Source organism: Diceros bicornis, chromosome 6 (genome assembly GCF_020826845.1).
Source record: "Diceros bicornis minor isolate mBicDic1 chromosome 6, mDicBic1.mat.cur, whole genome shotgun sequence".
In the NCBI taxonomy this organism is placed as follows: domain Eukaryota; kingdom Metazoa; phylum Chordata; class Mammalia; order Perissodactyla; family Rhinocerotidae; genus Diceros; species Diceros bicornis.
In genome coordinates, this window is record NC_080745.1 from 94,626,056 (window position 1) to 94,643,451 (window position 17,396).

Sequence of the window (17,396 nt, forward strand, 5' to 3'; positions counted from 1 at the left end):
TGGCTGTGGAGCAGGGTGGTGTCAGGGTGGAGGGGGCAGCGGCGTGGTTTCAGCTGAGCCCCCGGCTGGGTGCGCTTGGGGCCTGCGAGGGAGGGTGCTGCTGGAGCTGGCGTGCTGGCGCAGCGGTGGAGAAGCTGGGGATGCTCGGGCAGCGTGTGGGGCTGAGGACAGCAGGAAGCAGAGGCCCGCTCCAAGGGACAGTAGGAGGGGCAGTCACTGGAACTGTTGACCAGTGTGGGCAGGATGAGCCACAGGACCAGTTCGGTCCTCCAGGCTGTCACCCCTACGCGACCACTGAGGGGTCAGAAGAGGGGCAATTCCTGGAGCTTGGAGAGAGGTGGATGTTGGGGCCATTCAGTGAGAACTGAGGCCTCTGCCGAGGATCATGGGCCACACACCCTGGCCGCACCCTGTGCCCTATGCCCTGCTCACATCCTGCCAGGGCTTCCCTGGGCCCCAGGCAACTGGGGGCTGGCGAATGTCCGCTGCACAGGCCCACCTCCTGGGGTGCAGAGAAGGCTGCAGAGGAGTGCGGGGGGACTCGTTAGAAAGTGAGTTGCAAACATCAGGACACTCGTAAAGATGTCTGAGGCACCCCTGCAAACAGGGGCGCTGTCCCATCTGAGCACTCACTTGGCCATTTATCCCTGGACAGAGATGTCTGCATACAGCCTAGTCACGTCTCCCCACTCACCTCCAACGGCCTCCCTGGCTTTTATTTCTTTTTTCAAGCATGTGCTAAGGGATCACACGTTGATCTGGAGGTCATAGTCCTTTGGTCTGAAGTTGACGGTATAGAGTCTCAGCACTTGTCCTGTGGGGTGTCCCACTGTTTGTATCTCTGGTTGTTCTGTTTGTTTCGAGTTAGACATTTTGGGCAAGAACACCAAGGTGGGTGCGTGTCTCCCCTCCACCACCAGGAGGCCCGGCTGCCTGGCTCCTATCCAGGAGAAAGGTGAACATCTTGTCATACACATAAGGTCATGTAGAGATCTTTTTTGTGACTCCTCTGTTTGGGTCTTTTGTATATTTTTCTATAGGAATTTTTGTCAGTTTTCCTTCACTTGTAAGAGTTCTTCAAAGATTAGGATGATTAACTCTTTATGTGTGATTTATGTTACAAATATTTTCAATCAGTTTGACGTTTGTCTTTTGATTTCGCTTATGGTTTTTTGCCATGCAAAAGTTTTTTTTTTATTGTAGTTGAACATATCATTCGTTTTAAAAATTGTACTTGGGTTTTGAGTCATAGTTTATTTTTCCATATGAACTTTAGAATCAACTTATCTAGTTCAGCTGGGTGGGGGCAGGTCACTCGTTGGTAGTTGTGTTGGCACAGTGTTATTTATGCACCAACTTGGAGAGAACTGATGGTTTTATGGTGCTGAGTCATCCTCCCTGAGAACAGGAGAGGTCTTCCCGTTGATTCAAGTCTGTTTTTTGTCTCTGCCAGGAATGTCTTAAACTTTTTCTCTTACAAAATTTTCATATTTTGAAATTTATTCCCAACTTTTCTTTTTTCTTTTTTTTTTTGGTGAGGAAGATCAGCCCTGAGTTAACATCCATGCCAATTCTCCTCTTTTTGCTGAGGAAGACTGGCCCTGAGCTAACATCCGTGCCGATTTTCCTCCACTTCATGTGGGATGCCGCCACAGCGTGGCCTGACAAGCAGTGCGTTGGTGCGCGCCGGGGATCCAAACCCGGGCCACCAGCAGTGGAGCGCGCGCACTTAACCGCTACGCCATGGGGCCGGCCCTGCTAACTTTTTTCTTATGTGGCTTTTGTAAATGGGGTTTTCTTTTTCAACATATCTTCTGACTGGTTATTGTTTGTGTTTATGATGGCTGTTGATTTTTGTATCTTAACTTTATGTCCTGCTATTTGTCCTAAACTCTTTTCTTCTTTGATTTAGTTTCATCAGTGACCCCTGGTTTTCCAGATGTGCTGTCAGACCATCTGCAGACACCGTCATACAGGTCTTTATGTCCGGGTGTTAGGCCTCTAATTGTTTTCTTGTTTTGATCTCATTCCTAATATCTTTGATATAAGATTAAATAGTAGTGGAAGTAGTGAGCCCTTTGCTTTGTTCCTGATGGCAGTGGGAGGGGCTAGTGTTTCCCCATGAGAAAGAGACTGGCTCTGGGATGAGGTGCAGATGAGTGTGCCGTGTGGAATATTGCTAGGACATATATTCTGTGACATTCACAGTTGTTGCTATTAACCAAGAAATAATAAAAAGAAGAAAACATTTAACTCAAAAAGCTAAAATACAGAACTATGCCATAAACTGAAGGAATGTAGGAAGGATAAATGTGAACTCAAATATTATTGAATAAAAAAACAGAAAAAAGCCCAGAAAAACAATAAATAGGAAATGTTGAGAGTTGTTTGTTTGAATACATAAGTGAAATAAGTATTTGATAAGGCTAATTCTTTGAGGGTGGGAGGGGGGGACAAGGGCAGAGAGGGAGAGGGGCAGAGAGGCAGAGAGGGAGGGACAACAGATAGACCAACCACACAGTGGCACTTAGGAACAAGGGTTGCTTGTACAGTTTAACAACCTGTTGTAAGACAGTGGGCTAACTCTTAGGGCAAAATTTTGAATTAGATCCTTACCATAGATCTTATACCAAAGTAAAATCTGAATGTGGCAAAAATGTTTAAAATAATGTTTACTTTATTATACACAGACATGCATATTTATAATATTAAGGACATGTATTAGTTTTCTATGCTGTGTAACAAATTGCCGTAAACTTAGTAGTTTAAAACAAGCACCCGTTTATGGTCTCATGTTTCTGTAGGGTAGAAGTCCAGGCACAGCTTAGCAGAGTCCTCTGCTCAGGGTCTCCCAGGCTGTGTTCTCATCTGGAGACCAGCTAGGGAAGGCCTGCTTTTGAGCTCTCTCAGGTTGTTGGCAGGAATCATGTCCTTGAGGCTGTAGAATTTATGGCAGCTTGCTTCTTCAGGGCCAGCTTCCAGTCTCTGACCTTTAGCTCCTCTTTTACCTGATAGCTGATAAGGTCAGCCCTACCCAGGCTAATGCCACGTTTGATTAACTTAGGATCAACCAATTTTGGAATTTAATTACATCTGCAAAATCCCTCACCTTTGCCACATAATGTTACCTAATCATGAGAGTGACGCCTTATGTTCACGGGCCCCACCCTCTTAAGGGGGGGGATTATACAAGAATGAACACTAGGGAGGGGCACTTGCAGGCATGTTAGAATTCTGCCGTCCCACAGGCAGTACCAATCAGTTCCTGGTTCATTAAAATTTTATCATAAATGGTTGCTGACTTTTATTGAAGGACTTGTCAGTTAATTTTTTTACTTGCATTTATTTCTTCTCCATTATTCTTCCTTCTTTATGTAGATCCAAACTGTTGATCTATATGATTTTCCTTCTCCCTGAAGAACTTTTTAAAACATTGTTTTTAGAGCAGGTCTACTGGTGATGAGTTTCCTCAGTTTTGTTTGTCTGGGAGAGTCTTTATTTCTCCTTCACTTTAGAAGGATAATTTTGCTGTACGCATAATTCTAGGTTGGTGGGTTTTTTTTTTTCTTTTATCACTGGAAACATTTCACTCTATTCTCTTCTTGCTTGCGTGGTTTCTTTCAAGAAGTTTGCTGTAATTCTTGTCTTTCTTCCTCTGTAGTTTAGGTATATATTTTTTCTTCCTCCTTTCAAGATGTTCTCTTTGTTTTTGGTTTTCTGCAGTTTGAATATTAAATGCCCTGGTGTAGACTTTTTGGTATTTATCTGCTTGGTATTCTCTAAGCTTCCTGTATCTGTGGTTTGGTGTTTGTCATTAATTCTGAAAAATTCTCAGCCATTAGTACTTCAAATATTTCTTCTGCTCTCTTCTCTCTTTATTCTTTGGAATTCCTTACATGTATATCTTTTGAAAATGTCTCACAGTTCTTGGATTCTGTAATTTTTTCAGTTTTTTTCTCTTTGCATTTCAGTTTTGGCAGTTCCCATTGACATATCTTCAAGCTCACTGATTGTGTCCTTGGCTGTGTCTAGTCTGTTATTGAGCCTACCAAAGGCATTCTTCATTTTTGTTACAGTGTTTTCGATTTTTAGTATTTCCTTTTGATTATTTCTTAGAGTTTCCGTTGCTCTACTTATATTGCTCGTCTGTTCTTGCATGTTGTCTGCTTTTTCCATTAAAGCCCCTAGCGTGTGAATGACAGTTATTTTAAATTCTTTTCCTGATAATTCCAAAATCTTAACTGATTCTGATTCTAATGCATTTTTTATGTCTTTAGACTGTCTTTTTCTTGCCTTTTAGTATGCCTTGTAATTTTTTGTTGGAAGTTGGACTAGATGTGTTGGATAATAGGAGCTGAGATAGCTAGGCCTCTAGTGTGAGGTTTTGTGTTAGTCTGTTAAGGAGCTGGGCTGTGCTTACGGTTTGCTGTAGCTGTGCTATCAGAGGTTTCCTCTAGTTTTCTCGTTTTTGTCTCCCCCGTTGTCCTTGGGGTTCCCTAAAGACTCCTCCTCAGAGATAGTCTGTGTCTTGCCCCTCTTTCGGCTGGAATCCACTGTCGTTACACTGGAGTCCTGTTGGTGTGGGGTAAGGTGTAGGGGAAAGGGACTGTTCTACAATCTTATGATTAAATCTCAGGCTGTTAGTGGGCCTGTGTCCCTGGGCTGTGACCTTCACACATGTTTCTTATCTTCCCCTTCCCCCAATCCCCAGGTGAGATAGGAATGCTAGTGGAGGAGGTGGGGCAAGGCCCTTCCCGCAGGTGGGCTAAGGCTCTGGTAAAGTCTTCCTCTGCAGAGTAGGCTTTTGTTGTAGAGAACGCTCTGAGTGTATTTCAGTGGTTACCCTTCCCCTCCTCCTGCCAGAGCCAGGAGGGGATCTTCACTGTGAGTACCTGGTGGAGTGCCTAGAAGTAAAGCTTGGAAAGATGTGGAGCCCTCCTTAAGATTTTGGTCCCCAGGAGTTTCTCATTTTCAAACGTGTCTGCACTCAGCTTCCAGCAATTCATCAAAATTGCCGTTTACATCTTCCTACTAGGTTGTGGCTCCAGCAGCTTCAGAGATTGGCTGGGACTCTGTATTCATCTGTCTCTCCGACAGTTCGGGGTGGTGGTTTGCTAGCCACCTCAGTTCTCTGATGGGTCCAAGAAAAGTCCTTGTAAGGACTTGGGTGAGGACTTGCAAGCTCTTTGTGTGTTGGAGCTGTACCTGGAAGTCTCTGTCTTTTGATTTTCTCAGCCTTGTTAGTATGGTCATTTGTATCAGTGGCTTTCCTAATGTTGAACCATCCATGCATTCGTGGAATAGTCCACTTGGATATGATGTGTGAATTTTTAACTTACTGCTGCATTCTTTAATTTGGGTGTCTGTGTTGATAGCTGTCATGAGATGGGTGTGAGGTTTTCCCTTTTTGTGTTTGCTGTCTTGATCATGTTTATATATCAATATTATGTTTGTTTCATAATAGACACTTTGAAGTTTCCCTTCTTTTATTGTGATCTGGAGCTGTGCTGTCCAACAATGTAGTCACTAACTACGTGTGACTGTTTAAACTTAACTGAATTTTTAATTTTATTTAATTTTAATTATTTAGTCACACTAGCCACATTTCAAGTGCAAATTTGGCTAGTGCAAATATAGCACATTTCCATCATTGTCGAACGTTTTATTGGACAGTGCTGATCTAGAGTCAGAGAAACTTCCTGTGTTGATGGAAACATTCTGTAATCTGTGCTGTCCAGTCCAGTGGCCACTAGCCACAGGTGGCTTTTGAGCAGGTGTGTATATGAAGTGTGTTTGTGGTGTGGTATGTGTTTGTATGGGGTGTATTTGTGTGTTGTGTGGCATGTTTGAGTTGTTGGTCTTGTTCTAGCTTTTTCATAGCTTTTTATGCAGTTGGCAAATTAGCCCAAAAGGTTTCATATAAGCTGCACATATTTTTCCCTGTTTGTCATTTGCCTTTTATCGTTGCTTATAGTGACTAGTGGTTATTTAAAATCTTGTTAAAGTGTTCTGAAAGGTTTCATTGTTTTTCTCCTCCTCAAGCTTTTAAAATTAAGAGTTAAAGATATGAAAGTAATACATGGTAATTATAAGCATAGTAAAAGTGAAGAAAGTAAAAGAAAAAGAAATAACCATTGCCTCAAATAAAACCACTCTAAATATTTGTTGTTTTTTTCTTAGTCTTTTTTTCCCTAACCTATTAATGATACTGTTGAGAGGGTTCAAAGCGGCTCACCCCTAGGGAGTGCTTGGACAGCGTGCTGGGCTCCCAGTCTGCGCTCTGCCTTTCAGTCCTCACAACCCACACGGGGTCCACCCGCGTTAGGTCGGCTCACCAGTGAGGAGAGGGGGGGCCAGGCGGCGGGGGCAGTTTTGGCAGTCTCCTCTGCAGATGGCGGTGCTGGTCTGCTCCTTGCTGGGGCCTGTGTATGGGCATGGTTTATTTTGTGTTCCGTCCATCTCTGTTCAGGTATAAACTGCTTCCATGTTAACATGTGCTCATCATGTATGTTGTAAAATATACCTAACATAATACTTATCATTTTAACCATTTGTAAATGTACATTTACAATCTTGTGTGACATCATCACCATCTATACCCAGAAATTCTTTATAATCTCACACGTTTTTGCTGCCCCCCTCTTACTTCTTTCAGTGGATGTGCTGCTTACCTTTCCTCATCACTGAGCCTTGTGTAATCATCTTCTGGAGCATTCTAATAGTAATTCCCTTATAAATGGTGTTATTACAGACTTCTTGTGTACAGAGCATTTTTGCTATTTAGAATTACTTTTTTTTAGGATTGACTTCCAGAAATAGAATTCCACATTTGGAAGGAATGAGTATTTTTAACATTTTCCCAGCTGCATTTTGATAGTTTTTGTATTGTTCTGAAAGATCTTGAGCGCAAATTCAGGGTGTTTAAGAGATAGATAAGGTGTGTGTTTTCTGTGATGCCGGTGGGCAAACATACTCAGAGCCTGGCGCGGCCTGTGCTTTGGGCTGAAATGAGAGTATTTCTTTAAGATCTAGTTTGTGTGTTTATCTTTTATTTTTACTTTAACGGCTTTAAAAATAACTCCGCATTAACCAAACATGGGCTGTAACTCTGAGGAGGCCGGCAGCCCGCCTGGCCCCGGAGCCTCGCACAGAGCTGCTTGGGGGCAGGGCCGCTGCGTTTGTGTCAACCACGGGGACAGAGCAGACCGTGTGGAGCCGCAGCCCAGCAGGGCCCGTTTGGGTGGGACCTCAATTAAAGGGTGCTGTGGCAGGGTAGGTCTAATTTTATAAAACCTCTGGGAAATGTACATTTAAAAGAAATCATTTTTGGTTTTGGTCTTGGTGGAAGAACGTGCCCAGGCGCATGTGCGTGTGCCTGCACACATGCTTGTGTCTTAATGTTCAAGGGTCTGTTTTCTAGGAATTTGGAACCATAAGTGACAAAGCTTTTTTTAGTGCTTCTAGTTGTTTCTGCTGTTGCCTTTTCCCCCTTTTTCTCGCAGCGTCTCGGGAGACATGTTCAGGCGTGGTCACGTTTGGTTCTGCTGGGGTGGGCTTACCTATCGAGGGGACTGCAGGACATCTACCCCGTGCCTCCGGGGAGCAGGAACTTCTGGTGGCCCCGACTTACCTCATTGAACATTGTGGTTTGTTGTTAAACTCCTTAAATTTAGTAGGACAGGAGTTGAGGCAGATATTAGGATATCAGACTAATTTCAGTTGTGATTTTCAAGAAATTATATGTTTTTCCACACATCTTCAGCAATGCATTAGGAAAGTTAAGCAAGAGGGTTGTATGTTGGGTGGGAATATTTTTATATGCAGAGTTTAAAAAAAAATTGTATTACCATCTCTAAGTGTGCTGGCCTCCTAGAGCATCTTCTCATTCCTGATTTTATTTCCAGTGTTTCATCCTTTGATGTGGCCGTGGAGTCACAGTTTGTGTAGTGATGTGGGCTCTGCTGGGTGGCCCAGGAATTTCTGTGACTCAATGGGTGGAACCTAGAGGACCTCCCCTTCTAATTGCTGGGCTTGAAACTTTCATTTTTTTTTCATTTTTTAATAAAATAGGAGTAAAATATAGTAACGTACATAGAACAAGTGCACAGATGAGCCAGGGCATGTAGTTGCATTGCTTGAGTGTTGGCTACTTTAGATTTGCTTTCCTTTTTTTTTATTGTGGTAAAATATACATAGTATAAAAGTTACTATTTTAACCAAGTGTACAATTCAGTGGCATTAGGCATATTCACATTGTTGTGCAGCCATCACCACTAACCATCTCCATAACTGTTTCCTCTTTTTTTTTTTTTTTTTTTGGTGAGGAAGATCAGCCCTGAGCTAACATCCATGCTAATCCTCCTCTTTTTGCTGAGGAAGACCGGCTCTGAGCTAACATCTATTGCCAATCCTCCTTCTTTTTTCCCCTAAAGCCCCAGTAGATAGTTGTATGTCATAGTTGCACATCCTTCTAGTTGCTGTATGTGGGATGCCGCCTCAGCATGGCCGGAGAAGCGGTGGGTCGGTGTGCGCCCAGGATCCGAACCCGGGCCGCCAGTAGCGGAGCGCGCGCACTTAACCGCTAAGCCACGGGGCCAGCCCCTGTTTCCTCTTTTCAAACTGAAACTATGTCCCCATTAAACATTAGCTCCCCATTCTTCTCCCTAAGCCCCTGGCACCCATCGTCTACTTTCTGTCTCTATGAATTTGACTCCTCTAGGGACCTCATATGAGTAGAGTTATACAGTATTTGTCCTTTTGTGACTGGCTTACTGCATTTAGCATAATGTCTTTAAGGTTCGTCCATGTCATGGCATGTGTCAGAATTTCCTTCCTTTTTAATGCTGAATAATATTCCGTTGCATGAATATACTGCATTTTGTTTATTCATTCATCCATGAGTGGACACTTAGGTTGTTACCACCTTTTGGCTAATTGTGAATAATGAATGCTGCTGTGAACATTGGTGTACAAATAACTGTTTGAGTTTCTACTTTCAGTTCTTTTGGATATGCGCCCAGAAGTGAAATTGCTGGATCATATGGTAATTCTATTTTTAACTTTTGAGCAATCGCCATACTGTTTTCCACAGTGGCTGCAGCATTTTACATTCCCTCCAACAGTGCACAAGGATTCCAATTTCTCCACATCCTCACCGACACTTGTTATTTTCTGTCGTGTTTTATTTTATAATAGGTATGAAGTGGTATCTCATTGTGGTTTTGATTTGCATTTCTCTAATGACTAGTGATGGTGAGCATCTCTCCACGTGCTTGTTGGCCATTTTTGTGTCTTCCTTGGAGAAATATCTGTTCATGTCCTTTGCCTATTTTTGAATAGTGTTGTTTGTCTTTTGTTGTTGAGTCATAGGAGGTTTTTTTTCAGTATATTCTGGATATTAACCCCTTCTCAAATGTATGATTTGCCAGTATTTTCTTACATTCTGTGGGTTGCCTTTTCACTCTATTGATAGTGTCTTTTGATGTACAAAAGTTTTTCATTTTGATGTAGTCCAGTTTATCTTTGTTGCCTGTGCTTTTGGTGTCATAGCCAAGAAGTCATTGCCAATCCAACCTCATGAAGCTTTCTCCTTATGTTTTCTTATAAGAGTTGTACAGATTTAGGTCTTATGTTTAGGTCTTTGATGTGTATTGAGTTACTCTTTGTGTTTGGTGTTAAGTGAGGGTCCAACTTCATTCTTTAGCATGTGAATATTTAGTTTTCCCAACATTTGCTGAAATGACTGTCTTTTCCCTATTAAATGGACTTGGCCACACACACACACACACAAAGGGGGCCGGCTGGGTGGCGTAGCGGTTAAATGCGCGTGCTCTGCTGCTGGTGGCCCAGGTGTGGATCCCGGGCGTGCACCAACGCACTGCTTGTCAAGCCATGCTGTGGGGGCGTCCCATGTAAAATGGAGGAAGATGGGCACAGATGTTAGACCAGGGCCAGTCTTCCTCAGCAAAAAGAGGAGGATTGGCAGATGTTAGCTCAGGGCTGATCTTCCTCTCACACACAAAAGAAATGGTCTTGGCATCCTTGTCAAAAATCATTCAACCATGTGTATGATGGTGTATTTCTGGGCTGTCTATTCTATTCCGTTGGTCTATATGTCTGTGCCAATACCACACTGTTTTGATTATTGTGGCTTTGTAATAAGTTTTGAAATCAGGAAGTATGAGACCTCCAATTTGTTCTTTTTGAGGATTATTTTGGCTATTCACGTGCCTTGAGAATCCATATGAATTTTAAGATGGGTTTTTCTATTTCTGCAAAAAAAGTAGTTGGGATTTTGATAGGGATTTCATTGAATCTGTAGATTGCTTTGGGTAGTATTGACATCTTAACAATATCCAGTCTTCCAATCCATGAGCATGGGATGTCTTTCCATTGTGTGATGTCTTCTTTAATTTCTTTCAGCAATGTTTTGTAGTTTTCAGTGTACAAGTCTTTTGCCCCTTTGGTTATGTTTATTCCTAAATACTTTATTATTTTTGATGCTATTGTAAATGAAATTGTCTTGATTTTCTTTTTAGATTGTTAGTGTGTAGAAACACCACTGATTTTTGTGTGTTGATTTTGAGTCCTACCACCTTGCTGAATTCATTTATTAGTTCTAACAATTTTTTGTTTGGAGTCTCTAGGGTTTTCTACATGTAAGATCATGTCATCTGTGAATAGAAATAATTTTGTTCCTTCCTTTCCAATCTGGGTGCCTTTTATTTCTTTTGCTTACCTAATTGCTCTGGCTAGAACTTCCAGGACTATGTTGAATAGACGTAGTCTGAGTGGGCATCCTTGTGTTATTCCTATTCTTAGAGGAACAGCATTCAGCTTTTCACCATTGGGAATGATGTTGGCTCTGGGTGATTTCGATTTTGAGTGTTAACTTCCACAGGCATTTTCCCCTTAGGTTCCTTTCTTTGTTTTTATACCTAGAAAGGCCTTCTTTCTACCATGAGGACAGCTATTTGCTTATATTTTCTTCTGTTTTTTTTGTGGTTTCAAGTTTTGTGTTTATCTTTTGAAGTCATTTAGAGTTTATTTTGTTTGCAAAATAAGTGATCTAATATAGCATTTGAAAAATAAATATTTAATTAGTTGTCCTGGTATTCCTTGTTGTTTAATGCCTTTGCCCACACCAACGTGAAATGCCTTGTTATGTCCTGCTAACTGCATCACGTTCTGTGATTAGGAATGAGGAATGTCGTGTCTTCTGGGGGAGTCAGTGTGTCATGCCTTTGACATCTTTGCCTTTCTCTGGTTTGCGTGTTCTCTGTTAGGGGGCAGGAGACAAACATGCTAAAAAGTGAGTCTCAATTCCTTCATGCTTCCCACTGAAATGGAATTATTTTCTAAAGGTCTTTTTTTGCTTAAACAATAAGCATTGTAGAAAAGTACAAATCAGGGGCCAGCCCGATGGCGTAGCAGTTAAGTGTGGGTGCTCCGCTGTGGCGGCCCTTGGTTCGCCGGTTCGGATCCCGGGCGCGCACCGACGCACCGCTTGTCAAGCCATGCTGTGGCAGCGTCCCATGTGAAGTGGAGGAAGGTGGGCACAGATGTTAGCCCAGGGCCAGTCTTCCTCGGCAAAAAAGAAGGATTGGCATTGGATGTTAGCTCAGGGCTGGTCTTCCTCACAAAAAAAGAAAAAAAAAGAAAAGTACAAATCACCCCAAGTCCCACAACCTGGAAAGAGTCGTCGTCCACAGTGATGGCTGTCCTCCCAGATGGCTGTCCGTGAGGAGGGAGCTCTAGTGAGAAGGGTGCGCTGAGTAACAAAGGGGCTTACGGTGTTTGCCCTCTTAGGTCAGATGGATAAATTTAACTCTGTTGGAATTTTCAGGAGAAAAAATACTGAATTGAAACTGAAGGAACTTCTGGATTAGAGAAAAGTGTTTTATGGGTGAAAAAAATATGATATCTCTAAGATTCTTCTAAGGATAAGGAAACTTTAAAAAAAACTCTAAGAATTTTGAGTTTACAGATACATTTTAAATGTAGACCGTGCTATGAACTCCCTGTGTCAGAAGACGTCACTGCTCCTGGGCAGCCCCTCCTCGCCCGCCTCCTCATCTCCCTGACTTTGTTGTTGGCACGTGGTCAGGGTTCCAGCGGTTACCCTCTGTCATGTCATTCTGTCCCTCGATGTTTAGTCCTGAGTTCTGTGTGTGGGTGGACGCAGTGCTGGTCACCTCAGTCTGTCTGATCCTGATTCTTTGTTCCAGCTCATCAGCTGGAGTTCTGCCTGGTGCCCACGGAATTCTCGATCCCTTTATTCTTCAGTGTCCAGGCTTTGTCTTGCTGCCCATCTTTTCAGATGATTTTTCTCAGAATACTCTTTCCTTTCTTTTTTTTTGGTGAGGAAGATCGGCCCTGAGCTAACATCTGCAAATCCTCCTCTTTTTGCTGAGGAAGACTGGCCCTGGGCTAACATCCGTGCCCATCTTCCTCCACTTTATATGGGACGCCACCACAGCATGGCTTGACAAGCGGTGCATCGGTGCGCGCCCGGGATCCGAACCGGCGAACCCCGGGCCGCCACAGCAGAGTGCGCGCACTTAACCGCTTGCACCACCGGGCCGGCCCCAGAATACTCTTCTCTTTCTAAGCTTGGTTAGTTTTCCTTCCCTTCCAGGGAATCTTTTGCTGGCATTTGTTTCTGGACACTCCTTCTGTCTCACTTTTCGACTCCCTTCCTCAGGGACACTGAGGTTCCTGCTCTTCTGCACTGTCAGGGCCATCTCTGAATTCTTCCTGGGAGGAGCTTTCTTCTCCTTCCCTTGGCTGTGACTTTTCAGGGGATGAGGCATGAGGTTTGACCTCTTTCTTTGTCGTGTTGCTACTGGAGAATCCTTCACTCCCCCGCCCCCCCTTATTATTTTGTTAGGTTTTGGGGAAAAGAGATGTCTTGATCCAACTTTATTTGCCATCTCTGCCCCAGTGGTTTGGAAGGTTTTTACTGTCGTGTTGACCGTAACGTCATCCTGCTTGTACACTGTACACTGTGGTGTGTGGGCTGGGAGCTGAAATGTTCCTTTCCTGGTGATGGTCCTTGATGAAAGACAGGGAAAGAATATGATGCAGTTTACAGCTCAGGGTAGAAAGAAGCCGGGGTTAGGGATCTGCCTTCCAGGGCTGGGGAGGCTCGGTGACTGAGGAAAGCAGGACTGACTGAGGACGTGGACCTGAGAGCAGTGAAGGCACGGGAGCTGTGAGAGTCTGCAGAAGAGCAAGGGCAAAGGCTCTGCAGCACAGGAGGGCTGTGAGGGCAGCAGGCGTGCGTGCGTGTGAGACAATGTGCGAGTCTGCAGAAGAGCAAGGGCAAAGGCTCTGCAGCACAGGAGGGCTGTGAGGGAAGCAGGCGTGCGTGCGTGTGAGACAATGTGAGAGAGAGAGAGAGAGAGGAGGGAGCCTGAGAGAGAGAGAGAGAGAGAGAGGAGGGAGCCAGCCGTGGTCCCGTTGGCGTCTGGCTGTCGTGGCGCTGTCCCCACTACAGAGCACTCAGAGTCCCCAAGGGTGTGGAGGGCTTCTTGGAGGCAGCGAGGTCGTTGGGCAGGTCCCGTGGATAGGAAAGGGACATGCCCCTTGTGGCGGTCTTCAGGGAAGTGAGCACAGACCCACAGAGAGGACTGAGAGGGAGGGAGGGCTCATGGGCACCCAGAGGGGGCTGTGGGGCCAGGCGTGGAAAGCACTTCAGAGCAGCCAGCAGAAGGCCAGGCGGATGCTGCCCATGAGTTGAAGAAATGCTGACCAGGAAATGGCCCCTGGATGGCATTGTGACGGTCACCATTGTCACAGTGATTCTGAAAGCAGGTGGGCGGGCTGGGTTCTCTTGAGAACCTCGTCCCTTTTCAATAGATTTCTTCTCTTCCTTCCTCAAAGTATTTTTGGTTCCTCTGTCATTTATTTAGATTTGCTGTTTAATTATTCCCCAGCCTTTGAGTGGCCGCTTTCTAAACAGTAAACAAACACGGACGTATCTTTGTTTAAAGCATTTTTATTGGGACTGTTTGGGTTTATAGTTTCAGTGGATCCACAGTCAGAATGGGCTAAAAGTCCTGTTAATGATTTAGATGAGATAGTGACCCAAGAACTGGGCTAGAGGAAGGTAAAGTCCCAAGGCCACTTCCAACCTGTGACTGACTGTGTTCCCACTGTTGACTTTCACGTCTGTGCATCTGGTGGCATTTAGAATGTCAGCTGGGCAGAGGGCCACCATTGGGGAGCCAGAAGAGTGCCTGCCCCTGAGGGACATGGGCCAGGCTGTGAGACAGGCCACACAGGCTCTCGGCAGCATCACCCTGAGATTCTGATCCATTTCCCAGATGGGGCAGGGAGCTGTGATTACTCATGGCGGCCCAAGTCGGATGCTGGGCTGAGGGCCACTTGAGCAGATGGTCTTCCTGGTATGAGCTGGATCAGACGGAGGCTCTGGCCAGTGTAAAGCTAGTGGGGGCTCCTTGGTGGCAGCAGAGCCAGGCTGTCCTCATTTACGGGCTTCGTGACCATTGTCCCTCCTTTCCTTCCTGGGTGGCTTTGTGGATCTATGACAGCAGGGAGAGCAGGTCCAAGCACATGGTGGTTTCAGGTCAGCAGTGGCTCTGGGTCCCTGCTGCGGGCAGTGGTGCTTTTCTCCAAGGCTGAGACTGGGCTGGAGGGGTGGCAATGGCAGGCGGTGGCTGTGGTGTTTGCACACATGGGTGTGTGTGCATGCGTGTGCTGGAGACATGTTGTAGAAGACCTGACTCAGAGGTTCTGCTTTTCAAAGAAGGACTGTAGGAGCGGCTTGCAGAGGTGTCAGAACTGGATAGGGAGTTGCCAGGGGGCACTCGGCGTGTGAGTCTGCTCCCTGTCGGGGCCTGCACACAAACGTGCTGTGCTGGCTGATCTGTCATTTGCCAGGGTCTGTCCAGCCTTTGCACCAAAGGACCGAGGAGGGAATGCGAGTGGTTTCTGTCACAAGGACACACAGGCACACCTGAGTCTTCACGCCCATCCCCATTGTCCCTGTATTGGTCCTTGGTCATTGCAGTCCAGGGTCACGCAGGAAGCCAACATTGTCATACACACGTGTTCATGTGTGAGTGGGAGGCAGGAGGCGGGACTAGGACAGAGGAGCCTGGAGCTGGACAGAGCCTGTGGGGCAGCTCCCAGATGACTGCGTCCATGCTGTCTGCAGTCCGCACTCCCCTCATCTCTGAGGGCAGTGGAAGCTCAGGTCTCAGGAAGGTGGGTGCAGCGTATTTGCACCTGCCCTTGGAGCCCCAACGTGGGCCTACCTTGTGGCACTCACCTAGGTGGGGTTCCCGGACCATGGCAGGATGGCAGGTCATAGTTCCCCTCTCCTGGGGGCCGCTTCTGGGACTTCATTCCTCTTTATGGCTGAATAGTAGTCGTTGTGTGGATAGACCACGTTGTGTTTATCCACTCATCATTGGTGGACATTTGGACTGTTTCCCCCTTTTGGCCACTGTGACTAATGCTGCTGTGAGGGTTCGTGTACAAGTTTCTGTGTGGACATGTGTTTCCATTTCTCTTGGGCATACACCAAGGAGTGGAACTGCTGGGTTGTATGGTGACTATGTTTAGCTTTTTTTTTTTTTTTTGTGAGGAAGATCAGCCCTGAGCTAACATCTGTTGCCAATCCTCCTCTTTTTGCTGAGGGAGATTGGCCCTGGGCTAACATCCGTGCCCATCTTCCTCTACTTTATATGCCAGATGCCTGCCACAGCATGGCTTGATAAGCGGTGTGTAGGTCTGTGCCTGGGATTCGAACCTGCGAACCCTGGGCTGCCAAAGCGGAGCACGTGAAATTAACCACTTCGCCACCGGGCCCGCCCTTATGTTTAGCATTTTAAGGACCTGCCAGACTGTTTTCCGTGGAGGCTGCACTGTTGATGTTCCCACCAGCAGCGTCTGAGGGTTCCAGTTTCTCCACATCCTTGCCAAACTTGCTGTTCCTCTCTTTGATTTCAGCTGCCCTCCTGGGTGTGTAGTGGTATCTCTCTCTGGCTTGGGTTTGTATTTCCCTGATGGCTAATGATGTTTAGCATCTTTTCATGTGCGTATGGGTCATTCTGTTCAAACCCTCTGCCCGGTTTCAGTTGGTCATTTGTCTTTTGTGGACCTCTCTTCTTTGCTCACCTGGGAGAGTGATGAAGGGAGGCAGGGGTGCAGGGCCCTCCTTGTGTGTGCGGGAAGTGGGGGCGCTGGGGCATGCTGAGTGGAGGTGGGGCTGCACCGGGCCTGGCTCCTCGAACTCAGTCTTGGTTACTGGAAGGCCCCACACCTGGCTGGACCCCGGCCACCATCTCTGTGGGCAGATCTCCAGGGTGTCCTCGGCTCTCTCCTTCTATGGTCTGTGGCTCTTGTTCCACAGCGGGGTTTTTTTCCTTCCTGTGTTAATTTATCTGAAGTTCAATCTTCCTGCTGTGCAGGCCACTTAGAACCGTCAGCTGACACAAGGCAGAAGCGCCTACCTGCGTGACCGGCCTCGTGATGCTGTTACACTTAGGGCTGTGGGTGGTGCATTTGGCCTGGCTGTGCTCAGCCTGGACCCTGGGCTCCATGCCCGTGGCCTCAGCGTCCAGAGCTCTGCTCTGATTGGGCCTGAGTTCAGGGCAGGGGCCCTAGTCCCGAGGGGTGGTGGGCTGGTTTTTTGTTTTGAATTGTGGTAAAGGCACATAACACTGGATTTGTCGTTGTCACCATTTTCAGGTGTCCAGTTGAGTACGTTAAGTACCGCAGGTCTCCAGGACTTCTCATCTCGCAGGTCTGACACTGGACCAGTGAACTCGAGTCCCCAGCCGTGGTGGGCCTTGTTTTAAAGCAGGCCGTCCCTGAGCAGTCCCACGTCCACATCCAGGGCTGCAGGCTTCCTCTCAGCGCCTTGTCCACGGCTGAGTTTGGTGGAGCCACGCGCCCTCAGCCGGCTGCCTAGTGGTCCAAGACCCCCAACAGGGACGCTTGTGAAGAGCGTCTTGTTTCTTGCCTTATGTGCTCTGTGCTGGCTCTTCCCTGGGGCATCCGGAGTATCCACTCTGCCCTTCCCAGCTCTTGAAACCAGCTCTGAGGGTGGCAGCACGTGTGGCCCTATGCCAGCTGGGTCAGCGCCTGCCCTCTGTCCATCCTGCAGCAGACGCCCCACCTGGCTGTGGGCAGCTCCTCCCCGTGACCCCCGTGGGGCACTGAGCAGGGCTGCGGGTCGGGGCGTGGACTCCAGGCACTGGGGTGCCCGCCCTTTGCCAGGTGAGGTTTGCGTCTGGGAGAACCTGCAGATCAGGTCCCTCCATGCAGAGCGGGGTCCTCTCATGTGGAAGGAGAGGTTCCCCCATGCAGAGTGGGGTGCCCCCACCACATGCACGTGCCCCAGCCCCCACAATGAATAGGTCCAT

General features: G+C 46.5%; 1 protein-coding gene across 2 annotated transcripts in view; it reads left to right on the top strand.

Annotated features, from left to right (window-relative positions):
- INPP5A (inositol polyphosphate-5-phosphatase A) overlaps positions 1-17,396 on the top strand; it is a 236,041-nt gene that overhangs the window by 53,409 nt on the left and 165,236 nt on the right. The window lies entirely within an intron of this gene.